General features: G+C 33.5%; 1 protein-coding gene and 1 long non-coding RNA gene across 3 annotated transcripts in view; one reads left to right on the forward strand and one right to left on the reverse strand.

The window, feature by feature from the left end:
• The window catches only part of LOC143257506 (uncharacterized), a 152,488-nt gene extending 148,231 nt beyond the window's left edge, over window positions 1-4,257 (reverse strand). Inside the window, exon 1 of the long non-coding RNA XR_013031888.1 lies at window positions 4,042-4,257. This is a non-coding gene — a long non-coding RNA (uncharacterized LOC143257506). The remainder of the gene's footprint in view (window positions 1-4,041) is intronic.
• Window positions 1-18,938, forward strand: part of LOC143257504 (transcription factor collier-like) — a 133,263-nt gene that overhangs the window by 32,412 nt on the left and 81,913 nt on the right. The window lies entirely within an intron of this gene.

Here is an 18,938-nt window from a genome sequence, read left to right on the forward strand (position 1 = left end):
GTATTTAATACACGTATTTATATAGACGGGAGTATTTAATACACGTACTTTTATAGACAGGGGAGTATTTAATACACGTACTTATGTGGACAGGGTGTATTTACTACACGTACAGTTGTTTAATACACACATTGGTGTATAGAAAGAGTGTGTTTAATGCGCACATAGACAGGAGGCGTTTTCTGTGTTGTTTTAAAAGCATGATATAAAGGAATAGCAGATAAATAGTTTTAGCTGCTGTAAACAAAACTCACGAGATGATTTTAATACTGCCGCTTGTCTACAAATGTCATCTAACATAGTGCGATACTTGTGTCATATATATGTGGTTATAAGTATCTATAGTAGGTAAAGCATTCATTAGGACAACGTTTATACCGTACAAAGGTTGCATCATTTTTAGGTCATGAATATATCATGTTACAGCGATGCTTATCATGTTTTACTTCCGTTTCTTCTTAATCAGTTTTCTCTGACTTCACATCATAGCGCTAACTCCTAGCGATCCCAATTTTACTTCCATTACTTTTTGGACTATTTCTTTAGATCAATAAGCTAATTCCTGGCGATCCCATGCTTTACTCCAGTATTGTCTTACCCTATTTTCTTTGACTTCATTAGAATACTCTAATTCCAATTTTCATCGTTTTCATCATGCTTAGAATCTCTATATAGCTTGCTACATTTTGTCTTACAGCAATTTTTAAAATAGAAGTCACGGAGCTAGAAGATTATTTTATTAAGCACGGGAAACAAAACACATATTGCTGTTAGATGGCGCCATTTTATTTTCATCCAGTCAAGTGAACTCATTCTTAAAGTTAAACAATCTTCGCAGTCATGGGGATCTTTAAAAATATACCTTATTTTCGACCATTAATGGCGCACCTGATCTTCAGTTTATATACTTTAAGAATACATTTTTGAAAAATATAGTAAAAGAAATACCGCTTACCTTATGCATCTTAACTAAGGATGTCTTAATGAAAAAATCAATTCAAATAACATTTGTACCAAATGTCTATTTATTGTTTATATAAAACATAACTGATATACGTTTGTAGCAACAGTTAATGTATGGTCAATTTGCAACACAACCACCATAATGCGCACAATGAATTTTGATATATCGGAGTAAATTAATTGACTTAACGTTTCTACTGAATGGTGTTATAGTGTGTACTTGTCAGTACCACTTGTTTTACTTTTTTACCAGAGAAAGAATTTAAAAAAACAACAACTGTGAAGTAGAGGAATAATACCTTCTTCGATTGACGGTAGCTTGCGGTTTGGAGTGAAGTATTTTTCATTCAAAACTCATAAATACACTTTGGGTCAACAAACCGATGAAAATAGAGTTAGGCCTTTTATAAAGATGAAGCATAAACAATGATAATGGTGTTTTCAGTCCATTTTTCTTCACAGTTTAGTAATCTAAATTAATTTAGGTATTTAAATAATGTTATGAAATTTCGTAGAATTCTGTATTCGGTATTATATAACTAAACTTTTTAATTATTCTATATATATATATATACACATTAAAGAATTATTATTTTTTTCACTGGAAGTGAAATTTGTCTGATTTATAATATCAGATAATAAATTCAACAAAATGTGATAACATTGCTCACATAACTAAATTAATTTAGTTTATTGCTATCTTGGCCAAAATGTTTTCATACTGTTCTATATTGATGTTATTGTCTAAAATCTAAATGCATAGAGTAGTTATTGAGTAAATGCCCGGGTTGTAACAGAGAAGGTAACGTATAATCGGTCTAACATATACGAGTTGTTATTTTTGTCACATCTCACACGCATATCTGTTAAATATATATAAAAAAAAAAGTGTGCTTTTGGTATAATCTTTTTCAAAGCACATCAACGCTTTGTTCAGACAGTTTCCCTGTACTGGGTGTAGAGCCATACCTCGTAACGTTCTAGAACTTATTGGACATAAAATTTTTCGGTTGTACAGATTTGGTATGAAGCAAACGGACATTGCCAGGACAGTAGGACACTCCGAATATACTATATTGAGACTCCTGAAACGTTCTGATACGACAGGAATAACATGAATACATTCATTCCAGGACATCCAGAAGAACAGTGAAGAACAGGTTATTTTGTACTATGGTCTATATGCAAACCAATATTAACCAGAATATATCATGCCACTGTCACAATGCGAGATAGTATGCTAAATTACAGCTAAGGCACTAGCGACATATGATCTTTTTAGATTAATCCTTTTCCCGTCTTTTTGAAGATGATGGTAAAATTTGCGTTCGTGGTTTGTCTGGCAGACAGATGAGGGAAGACTGTTTCTCTCATAGGAAACACACAAGAGGTGGTGCAGTACATGTTTGGGCAGCCTTTCATCATAGTGGAAAACTGTTTTTCATATCCTCTATGGAAACGTCAATGAAGTTTCCTAAAGGCACCACATGGAGACGATATTTCTACAAATTGTTAGGGTAAGGTTTGACAATAACTCTATGTTCCAGGATGAGAATGTCGCTGCTTACAGTGCATATATTCTACAGGATCATCTCAACCATGAGGACGATATAAGACTGCCGTAGCTTGTAGTTCAGTTGAGAAGCGTTGGGCAGAATTGGGCCCGAAAATTGTCACAAAATACGCAAATGTTTTGCCCAAAGCTGTATATGGTGAAGTTAAACGGATTCCTCCCAAATAAATATCACAGATAATAATACATATTGTTTAAATATCACAGACAATAGTACATATTGTTTAAATATCATAGACAATAATACATATTTTTAAGTGTCACAACAATAATACATTTTGTTTAAATATTACAACAATAATACATATTGTTTAAATATCACAGACAATAACACATATTGCTGTTAGATGGCGCCATTTTATTTTTATCCAGTCATGTGTTTAAATATCACAACAATAATACATATTGTTTAAATATCACAGACAATAATACATATTGCTGTTAGATGGCGCCATTTTATTTTTATCCAGTCATGTGTTTAAATATCACAACAATAATACATATTGTTTAAATATCACAGACAATAATACATATTGCTGTTAGATGGCGCCATTTTATTTTTATCCAGTCATGTGTTTAAATATCACAACAATAATACATACTGTTTAAATATCACAACAATAAATCATACTGTTTAAATATCACAGACAATAATAAATACTGTTTCCTTTGTGTTCTTAAGTAAATATACATGTATATTCAGATTTATTAGTTAAAAGTTTATTATTTTCCAACTTGTATTTTTTCCTACCATGTGAGAGTAATCCATGATGAACATAGAAGCTATTTTATTACATTTTCCATCCAGTCAGCTCATTTAATATAGTGCAAATGAGTTTATAGCTGAAACCTTGATTTCTTAACGTCTTGATTTGATTTAAAATGTTGCTAAACAACAAAACCATCTTGAAAAATATTATATGGCAAGGATTTTTCATTTATTTAAGAAAACCGATTTTTCATCTGCCTTGTAAACACGTGTTGCTGACTTTAAAGAAACTGGTCGCTTGTTATTTTATAAGTTCTACCTTTAGACTATGCTGAGATAAGAATGTGATATAACAAGACTAGGTCATGCAGAACCTATTATTAATTACCTATAGGAACAAATATGAACTTGGGGTATCTTAACTTCAAGATAAAAGGTTTTTAAGGTTCTTGTTATATAATATCACATTATCGATTTAAAAGTCACATTTTTACATGTATTTTAGATCACGAAATGAAACTAGACATCTAGCACTACTTAGGAAAAGTGTGCGAGCTAACAATAGGATATCTTAGAAAACAAAACCCGATTATTATCAGCTAATAATAATTCTTATTAGGAAAGAAAACTGGATTAGTAAAACAGATAACAATGGTATTTATTATGCAATAAATTCAGATTAGTAAGTCAATTAACAATAGTGTTTCTTGGGCGACAAAATCAGATTAGTAAGTCAGTTAATAAAACATTTTTAGGTAACAAAATCAGATTATTTTTAACGTAACAGTAACCTCACCTGATCGAAAGCATTAACTATATTTTCGTGTTCAGAGCTGAGATGATAACGCAGGACTAAAAGACAATAAATAATATCACCATACAATTTGTCCGCCAACAGAGAGCGTTGTGTTGATGACCTCCTTACTTAAACTAGTAATAGAAGAGAGAAAGATTAATTTGTACTGAAACACGTGAACGTGGGTCACGTGACGTTTTTCCCATCACATCTTCACCTTCTAGTGAAAATAAAAATTAACAAGCAGTAAATCAAATATAAATCCGAGCACTGACAATGAACTTTGTACTGAAAATAGCAAACATATTGCGCCCTCTATGACTACTTGCCACACAATATTCCTACTCTGATACCTTACACATCTATATGTTCTAACAACTTATAATTTGTATACCCTTCTGTATTTCTGACTACTAATCGTACAATAACTAGTACATGTGTCTACATTTCTGGTTACTTACCACACAATAACTGGTACATCCGTCTACGTTTCTGGTTATTACCACACAATAACTGGTACATCCTTCCACGTTTCTGGTTACTTACCACACTAAAACTGGCACATCGTTCTACGTTTCTGGTTACTTACCACACAATAACTGGCACATCGTTCTACGTTTCTGGTTACTTACCACACTATAACTGGCACATCGTTCTACGTTTCTGGTTGCTTACCACACAATAACTGGTACATCGTTCTACGTTTCTGGTTACTTACCACACAATAATTGGTACATCCTTCTACGTTTCTGATTACTTACCACACAGTAACTGGTGTATTATCCACAGCTTATATGTTGTTTCTCTGTATGTTACTCAAATCGTTGCGTTTGAGTTAAAGTTATTATTACACACCAAAGTGACGTTAATGCTTAATGCATAAAAATACGTTGTTACGTAGATTATTGAGTTGTTTAACATCGTAAACATTTCAGGAATCTGTCACAAGATACGCAGATTTATGAATGACATACATGTTTATTTCCTGCACACTTTTTAGCAGTTGACATTTCCTCAATCAAAGAGTCAGAATTCCACCTAAGACGAAAAGCGAGACTTGTGGCAGAATAACTAATTTTAAGGTATTCTAAGATGAAAAGCGAGACTTTCAGCTCATAACATTTTTCGGAAAATCGTTTATTCAATCATTTCGTTGGTTTCCAAATGTTGTTATATCGTAGAGCACGATAGCGACAACGAGGGATATACCACCTATAAAACAATTAGGTGCTCACATTATTAAAAATTTTAATAATTATTAATTTTTATTAAATCTATGTAAAAATGGTTAATAAATTTTTAATATGTTCATTGAGATACCTGAAAGGGTTGTTGCTTTGTCATTAAACACAAAGTTACATAATTAGCTATTTGTTGTCTGCCTACCAGGGGTATCGAAACCCGTTTTTAGGAGTGTAAGTCTACAGACATACCGCTGTACCAGTGGAGGGGGCACCTGAAAGGGATTTAGTGTGTTGAAGAAAAACGTTATGTAATGAATAAAACATACTAATCTTTTCTCTGTAAATCATAGCAGCATAAAATTGAGAAAATTAATTCGAAGAGACACACAGAAGACACTTTTTTTTCCAACAAAATGAACAAAGTCGAATTTAACTGACTTAAAGACCGGTCTCTATTTACTGATGTCTCGGTTACGTCATGGGGTTTTATGACCCACTCGTTGGTACTGACGTGAACTATGAATTATGTTCATTCTATACTGAAAAGGTTTAAAACCACAGATTCTTTTGACGAATCATACAATAAACTTCGCTCACCTCGCAACTGTTATATAAAACTCCTAACTATTGTTTCTAATATTATACTCTCTCACGGCCATAAAAAAACACCTTACCGCAATGTCTGTTTTTAGAAGAAGGAATTTATGCGGGGCTAAAATAACGAGACAACAACAACAACTTTTTCCACGCGTGTCAGGCATTTTTATTCCAGCCTATAAGCGTAATAACATTATTTTGACATAGATGATATGGTCACCGTCACGTGATCTCTTTATAGCTGCTCCACTTCAAGTACTTTTGTCGTAAGGTATACATGAATTCAGTACATCAACAAAATTGGCTCATTAAGTGGTGTTTAACCCAAGAATACTCTGCTACTCGAAAAATTATGTTTATTTAACGCTTTGTTTGTTATTTAACACAAACTTACATAATGAACCACCTATGATTTGACTGTTGTGGGGATTAAAACACGAATTTTGGCGCTGTAAATTGTGGGACTTACCTCTGGGGCACCAGGAGGTGTTTGTAACTGTTTTGATTGGATTGGTTTACTTCGTAAAATAATAATAAACTCCATTGCCCAGTCTACTTAATCATAACGAATGTGTTTTGTTTTTCCGTTTGCAGGATTTACAATTTCCTGATTTTTACGGAACTAACGACAAGTATAGTTTTACAAATAAACAACGTCTAAACCAAAATTCGCTTCTTTCCTGACTTCATGTCTGGCCCGGCATGGCCAGGTCATTAAGGCACTCGACTCGTAATTTGAGGGTTGCGGGTGCGAATCCCCATTACACCAAACATGCTCACCCCTTTTAGTAGTGGGAGCGTTATAATGTCACGGTCGATCCCACTATTCGTTGGTAAAAGAGTAGCTCAAGAGTTGGCGGTGGATGGTGATGAATAGCTGCCTTCCCTCTAATCTTGCACTGCAAAATTAGAGACGGCTAGCGTAGATAGCCCTCGTGTAGCTTTGCGCGAAATTCAAACACAAACCAAATAAACAAACTTCGTGTTTCTGGTACTTTGCCGGAAACACAGAACCGAAGTAAGTGGTTGACAGCATTTTTCAAAGTTCTTCAATCCTACATCGATTTAACTAATAGACTCAACAGCTAACACTAGAAGATCTTGCTTACTGTATTGGGTTGAAACTGTTCTGAAACCTCAGAGAAAATTCTTGACGTTAAGCCACTCGATCATGACGTTACGTTAGCCCATGGCCCTCTGGCCAAACGACAATACAGACGTCGAACTTAGATTGTGCTCTTTTTGTAATCCGAAACTAGCTGCGAATCGCCTTATTTTTACACTTTTCTATCAGCCTGTATTTCTAGCAGGGAGTCTACTGTTGATTACGGTTATTAAATGTCACACTGTTTGCTACGTCATATATCAATAATATAAAGAAAAACGACACTCACCAAGCAATTTTTCTTTTTCTTTCTAACAAAAACTTCCTCCTGACAATTTGAAGTTGTTTCAAATGACGGTGTTATAACAGCAGGTGGGTGACGCGTGCATGAGTTTTGTGTCTGGAGGTACACGTGTGTAAAAAGATTTGAGGATTGTTTTTAAAATCGCTTCTTTCGTGGTCGATAGGTTTATACAAATAAAAACTCAATGAAGCAGGTCGAGAATATCACACGAATTCGGTTTTTCCACTATGCTTGTACATATAAGCTTATGTATCGTATTTCACACAAAAACACGCATTCACATATAAACCAGTATGTAAACTAGAACCCTATATCGTCTATTTTAAAACAAAAACAAATTATACAAGTGTATATACCTGAAAAGTGCAAAATTTTGTAGTTTTATGCTCGATAAAATGGACCCTAAATGCTTGGAGGATATATTCTTCCTAAAACTTCTAAATCGTAGACGAAATATTGTTTTACAGTCAGAAAAAGTCTGCTGCGTTTACACTCGCAACTGATTTATCTGTCACCATCCATGACTGGTTGTGAGCAGAGCAGAACCTTCACAATAGTAGGTGACTAACTGTGGTCATGGTACTAACGTCACAGTCTCACGTGACTAATAGTGGTCATGGTCCTGTAATACTTGATAACTATTTGTGGGAATAATGGTAACCCTATACTACTTGGTAACTATTTGTGGGAATAATAGTAACCCTATAATACTTTGTAAGTAGCTATGGGCATAGTAATGATTCCACGATACTGTGTGACTGGTAGTGGTCATGGAAGTAACCTTACAATACTTGATGACTAGTTATGAGCATAGTGGTAACCCCACAATTAGTCAAAAAGTACCGTAGGGTTACCACTATGCTCACAACTAGTCATCAAGTATTGTAAGGTTATATTGTAATACCACACCCATAGGGTTATTAACCCTACGATACTTTGTGACTAATTATGGGTGTGGTATTAACCCTACGATACTTTGTGACTAATTATACGTATGGCATTAACCCTAAGATACTTTGTGACTAATTGTGGGCACGGTAGTAACCCTAGGATACACTCTGACTAATTGTGGTGGTGGCATTAATCCTACGATATTTTGTGACTAATTGTAGGCACGGTATTAACCTTAGGTGTGATGATATGGCGAAAGTGTAGTACTCTACTGCTACATGTAGAGCCAACATTTCCATCACCAGGTATTGTTCCAGTGTCCCTCTTTTAAATTCTTTTCAAAAACTCAAAGTATTCCCCAAAGTAAAGAGCCCAAAATTGAACATAGTATTTCAAATGTAGTGTATTCAAAGTTTTATTTAATGAATACTATGTCTTTAAACTTGTACTCAATATATCTATAAATTAAATCTAAAATCCTATTTTTCCTGCCACTAACAACACTACAATAGCATAATTTTACTGCATACATTTATCACTATATAAGTGTAATATTTATATAGAAAACTGGCGTTGTTCTACCATATGTAATTATGTAGGAAATTAGTATAATTCTATCAGATCAATCTTATAACTAGACGAGAAAGTTGTGTAGTTTCATCATATAATAAAAATATTTATACAGAAAAGTAGCGTAGTTATACCATATGAATGTTATAATTAAGCAGGAAAATAGTATAGTTCCTTCCATTATATCAGTGGTTTTCAACCTTTTTTAGGCCCCGCTCCCCTAAAAGATTAATATGCTCTCGCACCCCTCACAGTAATTATTTATTTAAGAATAAAGGTGAAGGTGGCCAAAACAAATGTTATCTTACACCCCCTAAAACGCTATCTCGCATCCCTGGTTGGGAACCACTGCACTAGATGAATGCAATATTTATATAGAAAAATACCATAGTTTTACCATATGATGTAATATACAGGAAAATATCATAGTTCCACCAGAAGAATGTAATATTTATAAATGAAAGTAGTATATTTCCACCATATTATTGTAATACCTATATACGAAAGTAATTTAGTTACATGATATGAATACAATATTAATGCAGGAAGTAGTGTAGTTCCGCCATATAAATGTAATACTTATATTCTGAGTCTTGAGTGTTGCCTGTTTGTAGTCCACACAAGGACATCAATAGATACATTTTACCTTACGAATAAAAACAGCAAATAATGATCGCAAAACCACATAGGTGAATATTAAATATACAAACAGAATTTCACAGAATGTCTTTTGGTTCCACTTACATTTATTTGATTTATATAAGCAACCAACCGTAGTTTATTTTACACGTTAACATAACACATAATTTATTTTGAAAACCAAATAACAAACCATATTTTACTTCACATATTATTATTATTATTATAACACGTGCTTTGTTCCACACAGTGATAAAACCAAAGATAATTTACTCGCATTTTAATATAACTACTCGTATCTTATTTCTCACATTAGTATAACTATCGTCATTTGTTTAACACATTAATGTAACGATATCTAGTTTATTTTACATACTAATATAACCACACAGTTTATTTTACACATTGATATAACCACACACAGTTCATTTCACACATTGACATAACCACACACAGTTTATATTACACATTGATATAACCACACACAGTTTATATTACACATTGATATAACTACACGCTGTTTATTTTACACATTGATATAACGACACAGTTTTTTACCCATTGATATAACCACACACATTTTATTTTACACATTAGTATAACCACACACAGTTTATTTTACACATTGTTATTACTACACACAGTATATTTTACACATTGATATAACTATCCACAGCTTATTTCACACATTGACATAACCATATATAGTTTATTTTACACATCAATATAACTACGCATAGTTTATTTTATACATTGATATTACAACACACAATTTATTTCACATTTTGATATAACCGTACACAGTTTATTTCACACATTGATATAGCCACACATAGTTTATTTTACACATTGATACGACCACAAATGGTTTATTTTTACATTGATATAACCACACATAGTTTATTTTACAGATTTCTTTAAACACCTGTAATATATTTCAAACGCTGATATAAATAGTTATAATTTATTTCATACATTGATATAACCAGTTATAATATATTTCACTTTACCTTCTCCTAGTAATTTAAATATACCTCCAAAGTTCTTTGTTTAAACATAACTACCCTGTAAGACTGAGGGGCATATAACGCTAAAATCGAGGTTTAGAAACCAGTTGTGGACAGAGCACAGCAAGTACTCCGCACAACGGTATATTTAGCTACTTACTCGATTTATTGACACCTGGTTTAATTAGTAATTATATATTAATGTTATAAAGTCAGTAATTTGGTTTACTGCAGTAGTAGTAAAAACGCAGCTTGATAAGTAATTTTTACGTAGATTCTTTTATTCGCGTTGTTTCGTAAACTTTTGACGCTTCGTAGTTTCCTCGGCAGACTCAGCCCGATGTGGCTTTGCTAAAGGAAAACACACACATACACTCGTCTTTCCCTTGCTTCCATTCTTTCTATCTATTGTTCACGCCCATTTATTTTTTGAACCCCTAACTAATTGACATACATTTGAAGAAATCGTACGAAAACATAGTATTCGACTGCTAATATTATGAAATGCATGTTTGTTGAACATGAACGAGATTACTACGAGCTCTTAGCGATATTGAAAGTATTATAGCAAGTCGCGAGCGATCCATTATCTTGTTATTTTGCACAAGACTCGTAAGCCTCTCTCCCGGCTTCGTTCTGCTAGTACGGAACCTACAACCAATATTTTCCTTTCTTCTGCTTAGTGACAACAAGCACGAGATAGGAAATTAACCTCTGTTGATCAGTTAATCATTTGCAGTCATAATTTACATTGTGCGAAATACTTTATCGTACGGGTCTCACGCATGCACCACATTGGGATATTTTAACGTAATTTTTTTCGCTCGCCGTAACAAGCCGTTGTTTGTGTTTAACTAAACTAGTTCTATTGTCACTAGCAGCCGGTTAGCTTGGTGGTAATCTTTAAACATGACAATTCAACAAAATCTAAGTCTTTGTATAGGCAGGTGAAAATTTTGTAATATTCAGGCGTACAGATATGATATTTAATATTTATAAGTACGAATACGACTTGCAATAGCTTAGACGCACAAACACGACTTGTAATACTTTAGATTACAAACATGATTTATAACATTTTGGACATACTTTGATTACTGTTTTAAGAATTAGTTTTTGAGTTATACAGTCTATTTGTAGAAATATTAAGTATGGTATTCTAATTAGTCAATAGGGTAATTAAACGTGGTATTCACTAATCATAAACAAGATATTAAACTGTGTTGAAAAGAGGTGATCCTGAAAACTTCACATGAACAAACTCTAAGTTCAAATAATTAAACATTTTTACTTAGTTCGACACATAATGATACTATTGTATATGGTCATGATAAAGGTTTCACGTTATGTTTTTAATACAATTTCAGACATTACATTTTACCGAATTCATAAGATTAGTATAAAATGTTGGTTTGTTTACATTATTCATATTTTTGATAAAAGACGAGTGTGTATTATGAAGAAATAATTAATTAGACAAAACCTTTACTCTGAGTCGTAGAATAAGTCCAATAGATAACACATTTGATCACATTATTCACATGTCTCCTTTTGTCCTTCTTTTATTTGAATTTTAAGAAATAATTTCTCACGCATTTCGGGACGGCTGAATTGGGTGCACTGTGGTTATATATTCTTTGTTAATTGAAGCCCAACTGTGAATATTGGATAAGAAAGTCACTTCTTTAACTCGTTCGATATTACTTATTCTTTGCGTTGCCACACGTTCTTCCGTAATCCTTTTGTTGAGACCTAATCGTATCTTTGTGATCGTTCTGAACAACCATTCTATCCGGTAGTCATTACTGTCTGTTATACCGAATATTAATTGTTCTGTCTATTTAAACGGTTCAGTTTTTAATCTGTTTTTAGTACAGTTTGTGATAGTTTAGTGATGGTTCTTCTGTTACAGTTCTGTGAGTTACCTGAGATCAGTACTCGATCTCACAGAGTTACGTCTCTGCACCTAACATCGACGACCGAGTTCTCAGAGAAAGTGCTGGTCGTTGTTTGTCTAAGGGTTTGCTGTCGACATAGAGTTGCTTTTTTTTATTCTATTCTACCGAAGACACCCCTGGATTCATGTCGCTCCGCCCATCCACGCGACTATCAGACGATAAGTTGCCAGATGGGGCTTGCGGCGGACCCGCGCGTAAAGCAATTTCCATGCCGTGCACGTACTGTAATGCACGTCTTATTTTCTCGATGTTGAAACGTGGTATATACGATGCATACAAACGTCTACTATGGACACTTAGGCAGGAAATGGTCGAGGGGCTTCGCTCAACTGTTACGTTTGACAGCCACACAATAGGCTGAATAAACTGGTTGAAAATCTGTATTCACAGGACTTTCAACGAGTTGGTGGCTACACTTGTTACAGAAACAACAACAATGAGAAAAAAACACGATTGTTCTCTGTAGGCTTCCAAGTTACTGTAATCGTGTACCACGAGAGACAGCAAACATAAAGATAGTGTTACTTACTTTAAACAGTACAAAGTGAAATGAAAACCTCTGTATGTTAATTTACTGCATAAATAATATAAAACAAAAACGATAACATACGAGAAAATAAAAACTTATCTGAAAACACTTAGTTCTTTCTGCGTCCACTTTTCGCTATTACAGTTTTATTTCTTTACAAGTAAAATATAAACATAGACTTACTAAGCTTTATTTTAACATGATTAACTAAAATATTAAGCCTTGTCAGAGAGAAAAGCTGACAGAATAGTTATTAGAAGAGTATTCGACGAAAGTTTGCTTTCTTTCTAAAGTCCGTACTAAAGCAAGGTGGTTTGAGAGATCAGAATTGTGTTATCTGTACGAGAACAAGGTGTTTTAAGGGATGAGTATCCTGTAATTCGTACGAGAACAAACTGTTTTAAGATATCAGTATCCTGCAATCCGTACCAGAACAAGGTGTTTTAAGGGACCGGTATCCTGCATAATTTGATTTGTATTTAGGTCGAAGGAAAGAAATGTTGGCACAGTTGTATGAATGACAAACACCCTATTATTTCTGATTGATTCCAGGACGTTTCTACACACGTATTTCTTTGTATAACACATTAGTTTATGGATAACTTCACTGTTTCATGAAAGAAAGTTTTCAATTCGAACGTCTTTTTGCAACAACTGATACAATGAGCGACTGTATCTTAAAATAGTCAGCTAACAGTCGTGAAATAACTTTACTTCTGTACCTCCCTCACTGAGAAGGGATGTTTGACTTTACCACTGCATTAGTTTTGAAATATAAAACTAACGATGGCAGTATTTAGAAGGAAAAAACCACGAATATTTTAATATTTTTGCATTCATTAATTATGTACAATGAATTCTAAAATCATTGGTTTGTTGCTTTCTGTACGTGCTTATTAAGATGAGAATGGTTGAAGTACACACACATAGGGGTCAGTAAAATTGAGAGTGGTAGTGCTATACATACCTAGAGGTCAGCTCAGGTGAGAGAGGTAGTGACATACATATCTAGAGGTCAGTAAAACTGACAGTGGTAGTGCTATACATACCTAGAGGTCAGCTTAGGTGAGAGAGGTAGTGACATACATATCTAGAGGTCAGTAAAACTGAGAGTGGTAGTACAATACATACCTAGAGGTCAGCTCAGGTGAGAGAGGTAGTGACATACATATCTAGAGGTCAGTAAAACTGAGAGTGGTAGTGCTATACATACCTAGAGGTCAGCTCAGGTGAGAGAGGTAGTGACATACATATCTAGAGGTCAGTAAAACTGACAGTGGTAGTACAATACATACCTAGAGGTCAGCTCAGGTGAGAGAGGTAGTGACATACATATCTAGAGGTCAGTAAAACTGAGAGTGGTAGTGCTATACATACCTAGAGGTCAGCTCAGGTGAGAGAGGTAGTGACATACATATCTAGAGGTCAGTAAAACTGAGAGTGGTAGTGCTATACATACCTAGAGGTCAGCTTAGGTGAGAGAGGTAGTGACATACATATCTAGTGGTCAGTAAAACTGACAGTGGTAGTACAATACATACCTAGAGATCAGCTCAGGTGAGAGAGGTAGTGACATACATATCTAGAGGTCAGTAAAACTGAGAGTGGTAGTGCTATACATACCTAGAGGTCAGCTCAGGTGAGAGAGGTAGTGACATACATATCTGGAGGTCAGGAAAACTGAGAGTGGTAGTACAATACATACTTCATAGTATATATAAGATATTATTTATTTCGTATTGAATTTAACATGTTTATATTTTCATGAACGATTCTGATATACTTTTAATCTCTTAGTTATTATTTTATATGTTTATAAATATACCGCTACTTCTGCTTGGCTCTAAAAGTACTGTGTTCTAGTATATGTGTCACTGATACCATGATCTTCTGAAGTGACAGTGGCGGAGTTGTTTAGTGGGTTTGCATTTGTCAAAAGCCATGTTAATTAAGGAGATTTGGGGAAATTCAGGTATATTACACTTAGAATATGTTTTGCTTAGAAAATTAATTATACGACAGTAGTTCAAACCAGCAGCTAGTATCTTTGTCTTCTCTAAGTAATGTAGACTCTTTTTTTTATTATTATTTTCAGTGATAATATTAGTTTTACTGTTTAATATAACTAATGTTATTACATTTTCTATTCTATTTTTATGACCACATTGTTATTATTTAGATTGTTTAATATATGTATCTTAGGATTAATATATGTCTCCTACATTTTCCGCATCTCATTAGAGATATTATTAGGATTAAGGCCGAAAGTATTATTAAGTTGAATAGCCAGAGTTTGGCCTTAATAAGTAGCTTGATGTGATCTGAAGTTAGTATTAAGTACAATCTGAATACATTATATATATAATAGCAGGTGTACCCGTTCTCTGGATGGAAGTTATGTAAATTTATCATTAAATGAAAGGTTGTCTTAGGACATAAAAAGTTAATTTCCTTATATGTAATTGTAAACAAACGCTCATAAAAACAGCAAAACACAAAATATGAAACCATAAGTTTGCCTAAATCTCTACATGGATCCAACAAACCGTCATGCTAGAAATTATTGAAGATCCATTAACAGGGGGCAAGCAGTGGCAAAAACTGTAAAACGCAAAATGCAATAATAATATTTTGTGTGTATGTGTCTACGAATCCAATGAGCTTCTCTACCAAATTTAGTGGAGATCCATTGAGAGAGGGCGACGAAGTGATAAAAAAATTTGTATGGACCTAATGAACCTTCGTACTAATTTTAATCCACCCGCACTCTACGGAGTAGTTACAGGGACATAAAACAGACAATAGACAGTATTGTTATATTTATCTAGATACATACATTGTTAAATCAATACTTATTGGTAAATTACTAAAGTAAATTGGTCCAGTTTCTACAATTTTATGATTTAATCATTTTAGGAGAATACCATAAGAATTGTAAAAATCGGGTAATACGTCAATCGATCCAGTTTTTCGCTTTTTTCACTCTAAGTGAGAGAAACATGACATTTTGTTTACTGAAGTAACGAATGTAGATTACATCTTTCTCTCCATCATGTAAGTTAACATTCTTGCCTAAAATGCTTGAAAAAGTACTAGGTCCGTCGTGAACTAAACATTTCAGTGTCAGTTAAGGCTTAATAATCAGTGGCTTTTTCTCACCTAAATGCAAGAATACTTGACACGATAGCAAGCGGGAAAATTGAGAACAAAATTTAGAAGTGAAGAACCAATAGGAAAGAAGCACGCGGGCACGAAAGAGCACGTGAAGAATATTACAAGGAATAAGTGTTTAAGGATAAACATCGGGAAACTTGTGATGACAAGCGGGGTACAAGTTCACAGTGGTTCTTGTGAAGTTGGATACAGGAAATAAAACCCTATAAATTATTATTTATTAAGTTTTTCGATTTATTATATATTTTGGAGTAACATTCGAACTATTTGGAGATAGTTCTGCCCAAAGTAATTTCAAATCCTTCACGTACTGGGATTGGATTTGTTTGTTTTGAATTTTCGCGCAAAGCTATAAGGACTGTCTGTGCTGGCCGTCCATAATTTAACAGCGTAAGACTAGAGGGAAGACAGCTAGTCATCACCACCCACCGCCAACTCTTAAGCTGCTCTTTTACCAACAAATAGTGGTATTGAAGTAAAGAATTATGTAGTTAAATCAAGTAAAGTAAGTTCACTATTAAATAATAACAAAATAACAACACTTCAATGATTCCAAATAGGAGTAAACAACACTTCGATCGAAAAAACAAGAAACACTCGTTCGTGGGGTAGTAAATCATGTGTCAGTTAAAAAAAATGGTGAATTATGTACATGAGTCATGTGAAAGTAAATAATTCATCAACAAGTGACGGAGTAAGAAACAATGTATTTGTATAGTCAGTATCTTGTGTTTCAGTTTTAATAAATAACGAACCACACAAATGAGTCATGTAAAGTAAAAGTCACGAATAAAAAAATAACCCAGCAAAAATTAACGGAAGTCGCATTATGTAGAAGTAAGTCTTGCATCAAGTCACAAAATATTATAGGGTAGTAAATAAGGCACATGAAGTTATATAGCAATAAAAATCATTTTATAGAGATAAATCATGTCTCAAACAAGATTAACAAGAAGTAAATGATACGTTAGGTCACCAGGGAAGAAATAATCATATAACAGTAAACCTTGTATGAAATCATAAAGAAAAAAATGATTCAGAGAAAGTAAATGATACGTTAGGTCACCAGGGAAGAAATATTAATATGACAGTAAACCTTGTATGAAATCATAAAGAAAAAAATGATTCACAGAAAGTAAGTAATACTTTAGGTCACCAGGGAAGAAATATTAATATGACAGAAAATCTTCTATGAAACCATGAAACAGAAACTAGTCAATAAATTAATCAAGTCAATTATGAGAAGTTCATGTATCTGGATATATTTATACACCTAATTACAACAGTAGGAAGTTCATGTATCTGGATATATTTATACACCTAATTGCAACAGTAGGAAGTTCATGACCAAACTATGTCGGTAACTGAAAGTCTCGTTAGAACAAAAACTTCACGATGCTTGAATTTTCTATAAGTTCGCAGCATTGACCTAAAATATTCTAACGCAGTTTCTAACATATTTAAGAAACTTCAGTTTGTTTATTAACCTTAACATTTTCTTTAATCAATGACCGCACTTTGTCATAGCGCGGACGAGCTCTTTAATCAATAAGTTAATCGTTTTAAGTCGCATGCTTTTAAAGAAATAAGATTAACAGAACGTCGCGAGTTTTCATTGATTGGCCTTTCTGTACAGATTTTATAGACAGTTTCTTTGGGTACATATTTCTTTGTGGGGAAAATAAATACTTTCGAAACGAAGAAAGAAAGAAAGTATTTAAAGACGTTTCATCAATTTTAATACATTTTATTTATTCGTTTAAAAAGAACATTAGATTTCGCAGAATAAGCTATTATACTTTTTCTCATTAATATGATGACAGAATAAAATACACACGTAAACATGCTTCTTTTAAAGTTATAAATTAAGAATCGTTTTCTACATTTTCAACTTCTTGTAGTGTAGGTGTATTCGCACTGCTAATGGTATTGCTGTCAGTTCAAATATGAACAGTTGGGAAAACTTATATGTGTGTGTGTTTTCTTACAGCAAAGCCACTTCGGGCTATCTGCTGAGCCTACCGAGGGGAATCGAATACCGGATTTTAGCGTTGTAAATCCGTAGACTTACCACTGTACTAGCGGGGGACCTTATATAAATAACTGCGAGAACTGATAAAGAAGCCATCAGGCAGATTAAATATAGATAAATTTCTAAGTATTCATATGAACTATGTGTATACGTAAGGTATAGGTATTACAATTTATGTGTGTTTTTTTACAATATTTCTCAGTGGTGGCAAGAAAAAATGGACTCATAATTATAAGGCATTAAGTAATAAGATTGTCTTGCCAGTTTTGGGATTTATGGTATGATTAATTCAAAGAACATAATAATAATAATAATAGATAAATCAAATAAATAAACAATGCTAAAGGTAATACAAAATAATGTTCGATTAATATTTTTTGTCTAATAATCTGATCCGCTAATGACTTAACATGATAATAATTCACTTACTTAATATCACTTCCTAACAGTTGTTATTTATAGAAATTAATATTATTATGTCTACATCGTATCATGTTTGTCGTATCCTGTTCGGCCTCACGAGTCCTTATATTGGGCGAAAGGCCCATTTGACGTTGAATATATCAGGACTCGGATAGTTGACATATTTTTCTTGATGATTGACTGAATGTTCATCTCTAACTATACACCTGAACGTAATATGTTGTTTGGAATGCTCCTAGACAAATGTGAAAAGTATAGTATGAGCAATATCTTCAAACTCCTTCGAAATAATTAAAAAGTAAACGTCAAAAGGTGGATAGGTGAAATAAATGAAGGAGGTATGATAAGGATCAGTGGCAAATAGAAATAATACAAAACTCGAGGTTTCAAGAGCCTCGGGAACCTCACTTTTAACAAATACTCTTTGAGAGTACTGGTACAAACAATATAAATAATTGTTATATTATCGAACATGCAATTCACC

The sequence above is a fragment of the Tachypleus tridentatus genome, chromosome 7, assembly GCF_004210375.1.
Source record: "Tachypleus tridentatus isolate NWPU-2018 chromosome 7, ASM421037v1, whole genome shotgun sequence".
In the NCBI taxonomy this organism is placed as follows: domain Eukaryota; kingdom Metazoa; phylum Arthropoda; class Merostomata; order Xiphosura; family Limulidae; genus Tachypleus; species Tachypleus tridentatus.